The sequence below is a fragment of the Lolium perenne genome, chromosome 2, assembly GCF_019359855.2.
Source record: "Lolium perenne isolate Kyuss_39 chromosome 2, Kyuss_2.0, whole genome shotgun sequence".
Classification (NCBI taxonomy): Eukaryota; Viridiplantae; Streptophyta; class Magnoliopsida; order Poales; family Poaceae; genus Lolium; species Lolium perenne.
The window spans coordinates 205,434,796-205,447,112 of NC_067245.2; positions in this window are offsets into that span (position 1 = coordinate 205,434,796).

Sequence of the window (12,317 nt, forward strand, 5' to 3'; positions counted from 1 at the left end):
GGTGGCCGGGGATGGGGTTTCTCCTCCTGGTTTCTTTCGTGGAGTGGAAGAAAAGAAACAGAGAGGCGTGGAGAGGGAGGCGTGGTCCAGCGCGAGGAGATAAGGAGGGGCAGGTGAGAGCCGGGGCTGGTGGAGGTGGTGCGCCGGTGACATCGACCGCGTGAAGCTCACGCTCGCTGCGTGTGTGCTTGGGGAAAAAGACGAAGAGAGGAGCGTCTCCGCTTGCGAACGGGTACGGTGGCCTTGGGCCGAGGTGAGCTGCCAGGATGGCTGGGCCAAGTGGCCAGAAGGAGAAGGGAGGTGGGCCGAGCGGTGGATGGTTCAGGAGAAGAGGGGGGAGATAGAGATAAGACAAATACAAAACTTTGCCAACATTTTATTTTTGCAAATAAAATAGTTTTGCTTTAGGGTTTTTCTTAAATGAAAAGACAAGGGGAGGTTTTATTAAAACCATATGAGAGGAAAATAAAGAGTTAGGGTTTAATAAAATAATTTTATTTTGTTAAAACATGGATGTGATGCATGCATGATGCCATGATGATGCACAAAATAAAAACACAAACAAATCTAATAGGGGGTGCTACCCTGGGCCGTTACAATCGACACCACTAACAAGGAACCTCGCCCCGAGGTTCCACGTCAAGCCAAGGGGGAGTTGATTAAACTATCGAGTCTTCTTGTACCATGTTGACAATCACCCGACCTCAAGGTGGAACCTTCTTCTGGCGAAGTGTTAATCTTCTCGACACCACTAACAAGAATTCTTGCTCCATGCTGGTCGGTCGACACCACTAACAAGAAGTCGTTGTTCCGATGTCGATGATGCGCTTTCATCGGGACCTCCGAAGATCGGACCTATTAGGTGAAGGCATAGATCGTCCAACCCACGTCGTAACCTAAGACTCAGAAGCTCAGATAAGAGAGAAGAATCAAAACTCGCAAAGATAAGAGAGAAAGAATTTAGGTAAGGAGAAAATCAGAGCTAATCAGAACTATCCAACGAATTTTAGAAAATAGTTTTGACACTAGACACAACAACGTCCGTTGGCAAGGTTATCCTACAGGCTGGACTAGTGGGGTATCGATAACCTGATGCTCTGATACCAACTTGTGACGCCCCAAAACCGGTACCATGAGGATCCCAGCGAATCCGCCGAAATCCGCACGATATCGATTTTAGGAGACGCACCACCAAGCGCCTCGTACACGCCGAAGCATGCACGCGATGCGGGTGGAATCAATCACGAGAGGTAACATTACAACAGGATTACAATAGAGCCCACAAGATACAGATATATTACAGCAACGACTCCAACGAGTCAAGATACAAATAGATACATACAAAGATCCAAATCATACAGAAGACCAAATACATCCGAGTACGGACAAGATACAAATTGGACTAAGAGTCCTGAAGATAAACGATGGCGTCCACAACCCTGCCCAGGCCAAGCCGGAAGGGTAACCTTGCTAGCGTCGTCTTCATCGAACATATCTTCATACCTGCCCGGTTATATCCCGTAGAAGCAGCAATAAGTACGGGTTCGTACTTAACAAGACTTCAAGACGTATAAGCATTCGTCAACCAGTCGTCCTTTGTACTTGAGGCACGCAGGGGACTTAGAAGACGCAAGAGGAACGTCATAGGCAATATGGTGGGGTTAAGCGGCAGCGCGCAAGCACTAAAAACCTATAGAGACATTCTACAACTGTCGTCTATCAGAGAAGGTGAGAGAGCGCATAACTAACAGTTCTATACTCTGCAAACATAACACAGCCGATGTGTTCCCCCTTCGCCAAGAAGTACTTGCAAAGGCACTCACACGGTTGTCAAGTTTTAACCATTTATTATTAGAGTTGTGCTAGCTTACTACACAAGTTATTATGATTGAAACAGCAGGTGTAAGTTGTCTATGGTCGAGTCATACAGCTCCAAGTCGTCCATAACCGCGGACGCGGCTTATCGATAAGATTTTACCCTGCAGGGGTGCCCAAATGTGCCCACACGCACGATCAACCCACTTGCGACAGGTGGATATCACGACTCGCACTCTCCTTCACGACAACAATGTCCAGGAAGCCACCTAACTAAGTTAAACCCGTGTCGAAGTCCGGCCGTATCTCCGAAGCGGACCTAGCTGTTTGCGACAGCGTACTAGGTGGTTTAAACACACACTGGGGCGATAAACCACTTCGCAGCGGCTCCGCGACCTATACGTGCATACCAGAAACAAGGGATACAAGGCACCCTAGGGCTTCCCAAAATAAATAAGTAACAGGCTGGCATGCACGCAATAACAAATGGTAAAACATTACGAACTAGTTGTGGCCACTGGACAAAGCTGTAGATTCCGGCAGTGGTCGAGGGGAGACCCAGAAGCATACCCACGTGTGGTTAGAGCGCTCAGTCTCGGAACAGATAACAAGAACTCGGGGTCCTAGGTTTTCAGGAAACACAAGTGAGCCGTCATAAAACGAGCAACTGACCCACCGATGCCTCCGCTAACAACTATTAACAAGTAACCATGATACTTCCAACAGATATAACCATAAACCATGTGTCATGATTCCCAACAGACAACCGATAAGATAGCGATAACGGTAACGAGATATAACAGCACTAGCATGCACTACGACTCGCAAGGCAGACCCGATACCAAACAATAGCCATAGGTGGTTGGTGGAGGCAATATGGGCTGCTTGAGGTAACAAGTGGAAGGGACACGTGACAAGAACGCAACTTAAGGATAGCATGAGGGAGAAGGCAAAATAAAATAGGTGAGCGACTTCTGCAGGGGCAGGAGTATAGGGGAAATGCTTGCCTGTTAGAGCTTGCCGAGGGACATCCGGAGAACTTGGCGTATCTCACCGCACCACTTCGTGATCCTATCCGGGAAGAATCAAAGCGCTACAACAAGCAACAGATGCACATCTTACTACTACGGCAAAAGAATCTGCATGATCATGATATGATATGCATGGCATGGCAAACATGATCCGGCGATGCAACTTATCCAAATTAATCGGAGTCGAAACCCCGGACACATAAATTAGGTTGGAGTTGCATTTTCTATCGTCAAATTTAAGGGTGGATTAGCATAGCAAACATGGCAGGGGTGAGCTACATCAAAGTTAAATGGAACCGGGACAACATTTATACAATATCCCACATATTCCATATGTTACATATTAGGTGATAATGCGAACTAGCACGAAATTATATGATGCATGATGCAACAGCAAGCATGGATGGCATATTCATGATCCTCGTATTTTTCTGATCAACTTTCATATATAACACTTTTTATTTTGAATTACCATTTAAAAGTTATTAGCAGAATAGTTTTTAGTGTTTAAATATAGAAAACAGATTTATTTTAAATAGAAAAAGGACCAGAAAACAAATACTAGGTCAGGGGAGGACCCCGGGTTTATTTTGAAAAGCTGCAGGGGGTTTTGATGAAAACTGTTAGGGGCAGGGGCTGCGGGTTGATGGAAAAAGAAGTGCAGGGGCCTATCTGAAAAACGGATAGATCTGGATCTGGAGGGGGGTTTTCTCACCGTGGCGGGGTCTAGCCCGAGCGGCTGACGGGTGGGGGCCAGGGCAGACGACGTGGCGCTGAGCTGGCAAAGCTTGTGCTGCTGCACGGAGGGTGTTCGGCGCTGTGCGTGCCGCGCGCGTTCCAGACGCGGTGGTCACCGGCGGCAGACGTCGCGCGCGCCGATGTAGAGGGTCCCTGGATGCGTGCGGGGTACCGTTCGACGCGTCTCGTCGAGCTCGACCAGAAGGTGGCGGCGCCGCTTGCAGGGGGTCGCCGGAACTCTGCCGGCGGCGAGGATCTGCGGGGATAGCGGCCGGCAACTTTGTGAGAAGAAGAAACAGGAAGAGAGGGAGGAGGAGAAGGGGTCCAGGGGGTGCGCAGAAACGCCCTGGTGCTCAACCTGTGCTCAGAATGGAGAGATGGTGACGGAGGTTGCCAGAATCGCCGCCGGAAGAAGGAGGCCGTGGTGGGGGAACGGCGAGTTTGAGGGCGACTGGGAGCGTCCGGCCACAATTCCTTGCAGGAGGTGAACGAGGAGAGGGAGGCGAAGCTCGTGGTGGCCTTGGTTTGGCGCGGGGCGGCCGGAATCGGCGGAGTGCCGGCGAGGAGCTCACGGTGGCCGGGGATGGGGTTTCTCCTCCTGGTTTCTTTCGTGGAGTGGAAGAAAAGAAACAGAGAGGCGTGGAGAGGGAGGCGTGGTCCAGCGCGAGGAGATAAGGAGGGGCAGGTGAGAGCCAGGCTGGTGGAGGTGGTGCGCTGTGACGTCGACCGCGTGAAGCTCACGCTCGCTGCGTGTGTGCTTGGGGAAAAAGACGAAGAGAGGAGCGTCTCCGCTTGCGAACGGGTACGGTGGCCTTGGGCCGAGGTGAGCTGCCAGGATGGCTGGGCCAAGTGGCCAGAAGGAGAAGGGAGGTGGGCCGAGCGGTGGATGGTTCAGGAGAAGAGGGGGGAGATAGAGATAAGACAAATACAAAACTTTGCCAACATTTTATTTTTGCAAATAAAATAGTTTTGCTTTAGGGTTTTTCTTAAATGAAAAGACAAGGGGAGGTTTTATTAAAACCATATGAGAGGAAAATAAAGAGTTAGGGTTTAATAAAATAATTTTATTTTGTTAAAACATGGATGTGATGCATGCATGATGCCATGATGATGCACAAAATAAAAACACAAACAAATCTAATAGGGGGTGCTACCCTGGGCCGTTACATATACCAATTGCTGCTTTTTGTTTCTCCCTTTTATTCAGAGGAAAACAAACATGCCGTGGCGCGACTTGATCGTGCCATCCCACCACTGGAATGTGCGAGCTGGCGATCCTACAAGTGTGGAAAGTGTACCGCGTCTTGACCGAAAATAAAACTGAATCAGCTAACTAACTTTATCTGTCTAACTGAAACCTAAAACTTAACAACTAACAACTAGTTTATTTCAACATCCATGAGTTAGTGATCATTACCTTCTGCTTATCCTTTTTAAGTCTTTTGTCTAGTTAAAGGTAAAACAGTATGTATGATCACCACATAAGATAATATTAACAAACTTAAGGTTCTCCACCTCAATGCAAATTCAATGCTTCTTGATTGTGTCGTGGAGTTTCGATCCTGACACGAGTGGTTCCAAAATCTCCAGGTGAAAACCTAAGATCCTTCTAAGCAGGTGATGGAGACTGGACGAGTCACTACCTTGTTAGAGGCGTCGCCTTGGAGCAGGGCTGGATGGCTCTGCTCGGGGGAGGCAGACGTCCGGTCGGCAGCCCTGGATGGTGGTGGTATGTCGAGGCGGCGGACTCGGTCCCCCATGCAACGACGGTACTATGTGACAGGGCCATGGTCTAGCGTTGTTTGGGCAGTGGCCTGGATCTGTGCGGACAATGAGTTCGCCGACCCGGCTGGTTCGACTTCGAGCAATGCAAAATTTGACCTGGCTGCTACGCCGGGGCGGCAGCCCCAGATTTGGTGCGATGTTGAGGGCTGCAGGTGGTCGCCTAGGTAGCAGGGGCTACGAGACGGCTGGGTCGTGCAGCGTCGTGGCTCACGTGCGGCTTTGGTGCTGAGTGGTGCAAGTTGGGGCACCGACCCTAGAGACTGTGGTGTGAGTTTGTGGCGTTTGGTGGACTAACATCGTGGTATGGACGACGAGTACACGACGGGTTTCCTCGCTTGTGCATTTTTTGGCCCGGTTTTCCTTATAAACAGGCAATGTACAGTTTTTGAACCTGGTTTCTCTTATAAACTGGATCAACTCTATGCATAGAACTCTTTCTATCTAATCGAGCGGCGGATATCGACTGCCTGAAACTAAAAAAGAATGCAAGGCTGAAATGCTAAAATGAAGGAGATATGCCCTAGAGGCAATAATAAAGTGGTTATTATTTATATCTTTATGTTTATGATAAATGTTTATATATCATGCTAGAATTGTATTAACCGAAACATTAGTACATGTGTGATATGTAGACAAACAAGAAGTCCCTAGTATGCCTCTTAAACTAGCTTGTTGATTAATGGATGATTAGTTTCATAATCATGAACATTGGATGTTATTAATAACAAGGTTATGTCATTGTGTGAATGATGTAATGGACACACCCAATTAAGCGTAGCATAAGATCTCATCATTAAGTTATTTGCTATAAGCTTTCGATACATAGTTACCTAGTCCTTATGACCATGAGATCATGTAAATCACTTATACCGGAAAGGTACTTTGATTACACCAAACACCACTGCGTAAATGGGTGGCTATAAAGGTGGGATTAAGTATCCGGAAAGTATGAGTTGAGGCATATGGATCAACAGTGGGATTTGTCCATCCCGATGACGGATAGATATACTCTGGGCCCTCTCGGTGGAATGTCGTCTAATGTCTTGCAAGCATATGAATGAGTTCATAAGAGACCACATACCACGGTACGAGTAAAGAGTACTTGTCAGGAGACGAGGTTGAACAAGGTATAGAGTGATACCGAAGATCAAACCTCGGACAAGTAAAATATCACGAGACAAAGGGAATTGGTAATATATGTGAATGGTTCATTCGATCACTAAAGTCATCGTTGAATATGTGGGAGCCATTATGGATCTCCAGATCCCGCTATTGGTTATTGGTCGGAGTGAGTACTCAACCATGTCCGCATAGTTCTCGAACCGTAGGGTGACACACTTAAAGTTGGATGTTGAAATGGTAGTACTTGAATATGGAATGGAGTTCGAATATTTGTTCGGAGTCCCGGATGAGATCCCGGACATCACGAGGAGTTCCGGAATGGTCCGGAGAATAAGATTCATATATAGGATGTCATTTTATGTGAAATAAAATGTCGCGGAAGGTTCTATGGAAGGTTCTAGAAGGTTCTAGAAAAGTCCGGAAGAAACCACCAAGGAAGGTGGAGTCCACATGGGACTCCACCTCCATGGCCGGCCAGCCCTAGATGGGGAGGAGTCCCAAGTGGACTCCTCCATAGGGGGCCGGCCACCCCCCACATGGGAGGTGGAAATCCCACCTTTTGGTGGGAGTCCTAGTTGGGCTAGGTTTCCCCTCTTATGGAAGGTTTTTGGTTCGGGTCTTATTCGAAGACTTGGACACCAACACTTGGGGATCCACCTATATAATGAGGGGCCAAGGGAGGGGGCCGGCCACCCCAAGACCACAAGCTGGCCGCCCCCCTTGAGTGGCCGGCCACCCCCTCCCAAACCCTAGCCGCCCCCTTCTCCTCCATATCTCCCGCGTAGCTTAGCGAAGCTCCGCCGGACTTCTTCACCGCCACCGACACCACGCCGTCGTGCTGTCGGATTCAAGAGGAGCTACTACTTCCGCTGCCCGCTGGAACGGGAGGTGGACGTCGTCTTCATCAACAACCGAACGTGTGACCGAGTACGGAGGTGCTGCCCGTTCGTGGCGCCGGAACCGATCGTGATCAAGATCTTCTACGCGCTTTTGCAAGCGGCAAGTGATCGTCTACCGCAGCAACAAGAGCCTCATCTTGTAGGCTTTGGAATCTCTTCAAGGGTGAGACTCGATACCCCCTCGTTGCTACCGTCTTCTAGATTGCATCTTGGCTTGGATTGCGTGTTCGCCGTAGGAAATTTTTTGTTTTCTATGCAACGTTATCCTTTAGTGGTATCAGAGCCGTGTCTATGCATAGATGGTTGCACGAGTAGAACACAATGGTTTGTGGGCGTTGATGCTCTTGTTATATTTAGTTTGAGTACTTTGCATCTTTGTGGCATAGTGGGATGAAGCGGCTCGGACTAACTTTACATGACCGCGTTCATGAGACTTGTTCCTCGTTCGACATGCAACTTGTATTGCATAAGAGGCTTTGGGTGTCTGTCTCTCCTACTATAGTGAAGATTCAATTTACTCTTCTATTGAAAACATTAGTATCAACGTTGTGGTTCATGTTCGTAGGTAGATTAGATCTCTCTCGAAAACCCTAAACCACGTAAAATATGCAAACCAAATTAGAGACGTCTAACTTGTTTTTGCAGGGTTTGGTGATGTGATATGGCCATAATATGATGATGAATATGTATGAGATGATCATTATTGTATTGTGGCAACCGGCAGGAGCCTTATGGTTGTCTTTAAATTTCACGTTGAGTAGTATTTCAAAGTAGTTGTAATAGTTGCTACATGGAGAACAATCATGAAGACGGCGCCATTGACCTTGACGCTACGCCGACGATGATGGAGATCATGCCCGAAGATGATGGAGATCATGTCCGTGCTTTGGAGATGAAGATCAAAGGCGCAAAGACAAAAGGGCCATATCATATCACATATGAACTGCATGTGATGTTAATCCTTTTATGCATCTTATTTTGCTTAGATCGCGACGGTAGCATTATAAGATGATCCCTCACTAAAATCTCAAGATAATAAAGTGTTCATCCTTAGTAGCACCGTTACCAAGTCTTGTCGTTTCGAAGCATCTCGTGATGATCGGGTGTGATAGATTCAATAAGTACATACAACGGGTGCAAGACAGTTTTGCACATGCGGATACTAAGGTGGCCTTGACGAGCCTAGCATGTACAGACATGGTCTCGGAACACGTGATACCGAAAGGTAGAGCATGAATCATATGGTTGATATGATGAACACTTTGAGTGTTCGCCATTGAAATCACACCTTTTCTCGTGATGATCGGGTTTAGGTGCGGTGGATTTGGTTCGTGTGATCACTAAGACAATGCGAGGGATATTGTTTTTGAGTGGGAGTTCACTTAGGTTTTTAATTATGTTGAATTAAAATTTGAACTCAATTTGTCATAAACTTAGTCTAAACTATTGCAAATATATGTTGTAGAGATGGCGTCCCCAATCAATTTTAATCAGTTCCTAGAGAAAGAGAAACTTAAGAGCAACGGTAGCAACTTCACCGACTGTTCCGTCATGTGAGGATCTTCCTCTCGGCGGAAATCTGCAATTTGTGCTTGATGCACCGCTAGGTGACCCTCCTGCAGAAGATGAAACCGATGAAGTAAAAGCTGTTTACGCAACTCGGAAAACTCGGTACTCTCAAGTTCGGTGTGCCATCCTGTGCGATCTGGAATCCGATCTTCAAAAACGTTTTGAGCACCATGATCCTCATGAGTTGATGAATGAGCTGAAAGCTATATTCGAGACTCATGCGGCCGTGGAATGCTATGAAGCATCGAAACATTTCTTCAGCTGTATGATGGAAGAAGGCAGCTCCGTTAGTGAGCACATGCTCGCCATGACCGGGCATGCGAAGAAACTTCGATGACTTGGGAATAGTGATTCCTAACAGATCGGGATTAATCGTGTCCTTCAATCACTTTGCCACCAAGTTACAAGAACTTTGTGATGAACTACAATATGCAGAACATGAACAAGGAGTTACTGAACTCTTTGGCATGCTAAAAGCTGAGATTGAGATCAAGAAAGAGCACCAAGTGTTGATGGTCAACAAGACCACCAGTTTCAAGAAACAAAGGCAAGTCTAAGGGAAAATTCAAGAAGGGTGGCAAGAAAGCTGCCACGCCTCCTATGAAACCTAAGAACGGCCCTAAGCACGATGCTGAGTGCTATTATCGCACGGAGAAGGGACACCGGAAGCGTAATTGCTCCAAGTATCGGCTGATCTGAAGAGCGGCCTTGTCAAGAAGAAGAAAGAAGGTATATCTGATATACATGTTATAGATGTTCATTTCACTGGTTCTCGTTCTAGTACACTGGTATTTGATACTGGTTCGGTTGCTCATATTTGTAACTCGAAACAGAACTAAAGAATAAACGACAACTGCTGAAAGATGAAGTGACGATGCGCGTTGGAAACGGATCCAAGGTCAATGTGATCGCAGTCGGCACACTTCCTCTACATCTACCTTCGGGATTAGTTTTAAGCCTAAATAATTGCTATTATGTACCTGCGTTGAGCATGAACATTATATCTGGATCTTGTTTAATGCAAGACGGTTATTCATTCAAGTCTGAGAATAATGGTTGTTCTATTTTTATGAATAATATCTTTTATGGTCGAGCACCACAAAAGAATGGCTTATTTCGTTAGATCTCGATAGTAGTGATACGCATATACATAACATTGATGCTAAACGAATTAAACTTAATGATAATTCTACTTATATGTGGCACTGTCGTCTTGGTCATATTGGAGTGAAACGCATGAAGAAACTCCATCTTGATGGATTACTTGAATCACTTGACTTTGAGTCACTTGATAGATGCGAAGCATGTCTAATGGGAAAAATGACAAAGACTCCATTTTCTGGTATGATGGAGCGAGCTACTTGACTTATTGGAAATCATACATACCGATGTGTGTGGACCAATGAGCGTAGCATCGCGCGGTGGTTATCGTTATGTTCTAACCTTCACAGATGATCTGAGTAGATATGGGTATATCTATTTCATGAAACATAAATCCGAAACTTTCGAGAAGTTTAAGGAATTTCAAAGTGAAGTAGAAAATCAACGTAACAAGAAGATTAAATTTATACGATCTGATCGTGGAGGTGAATATCTGAGTTATGAGTTTGGCATGCATTTAAAGAAATGCGGAATACTTTCACAATTGACACCGCGGGAACACCTCAACGAAACGGTGTGTCCGAACGTCGTAATCGAACTCTCTTAGATATGGTTCGTAGTATGATGTCTCTTACTGATTTGCCGTTATCATTTTGGAGTTATGCATTAGAGACAGCCGCATTCACTTTAAATAGAGCACCATCAAAATCCGTAGAAACGACACCGTATGAATTATGGTTTAACAAGAAACCTAAGTCATCGTTCCTGAAAGTTTGGGGTTGCGAAGCCTATGTAAAGAAGTTACAACCAGACAAGCTAGAACCCAAAGCGGAGAAATGCGTCTTCATAGGATACCCTAAGGAAACTATAGGGTACACTTTCTATCACAGATCCGAAGGCAAAATCTTTGTTGCTAAGAACGGAACCTTTCTTGAGAAAGAATTTCTCACTAAAGAAGTGACTGGAAGAAAAGTAGAACTCGATGAGATTGATGAATCTATACTCGTTGATCAGAGTAGCGCGATGCGGAAGTTATAATTGCATCGCCTACACCGGCAACAGAGGAAGCTAATGATAATGATCATGAAACTTCGAACGAGGAAACCATCGAACCTCGCAGATCGACAAGGGAACGTACCACTCCTGATTGGTATGATCCTTGTCTAAATGTCATGATTGTGGATAACAATGATGAAGACCCCGCGACGTATGAAGAAGCGATGATGAGCCCAGATTCCAACAAATGGCAAGAAGCCATGAAATCCGAAATGGGATCCATGTATGATAACAAAGTATGGACTTTGTTAGACTTACGATAGCCGAAAGGCTATCGAGAATAAATGGATCTTCAAGAGAAAAACAGATGCTGATGGTAATATTACTGTCTATAAAGCTCGACTTGTCGCAAAGGGTTTCCGACAAATTCAAGGAGTTGACTACGATGAGACTTTCTCACCTGTAGCGAAGCTAAAATCTGTGAGGATTTTGTTAGCAATAGCTGCATTTTTCGATTATGAGATTTGGCAGATGGATGTCAAAACGGCGTTCCTTAATGGAGACATTGAGGAAGAGTTGTATATGGTACAACCCAAAGGTTTTGTCGATCCTAAAAATGCTGACAAAGTATGCAAACTTCAGCGTTCAATCTATGGACTGAAGCAAGCATCAAGAAGTTGGAACCGACGCTTTGATAAGGTGATCAAAGACTTCGGGTTTATACAGTGTCATGGAGAGGCCTGTATTTACAAGAAAGTGAGTGGGAGCTCTGTAGCATTCCTGATATTATATGTAGATGACATATTATTGATCGGGAATGATATAGAACTATTAAGCAGTGTTAAAGGTTATTTGAATAATAGTTTTTCAATGAAAGACCTTGGTGAAGCATCATATATATTAGGCATCAAGATTTATAGAGATAGATCAAGACGCCTAATAGGGCTATCACAGAGTACATATCTGGACAAGATTCTAAAGAAGTTTAGAATGGACGAAAGTAAGAAAGGGTTCTTACCTATGTTACCAGGCAAGGTATTGAGTAAGACTCAAGGACCGGCTACGGCAGAAGATGAAGGAGATATGCCCTAGAGGCAATAATAAAGTGGTTATTATTTATATCTTTATGTTTATGATAAATGTTTATATATCATGCTAGAATTGTATTAACCGAAACATTAGTACATGTGTGATATGTAGACAAACAAGAAGTCCCTAGTATGCCTCTTAAACTAGCTTGTTGATTAATAGATGATTAGTT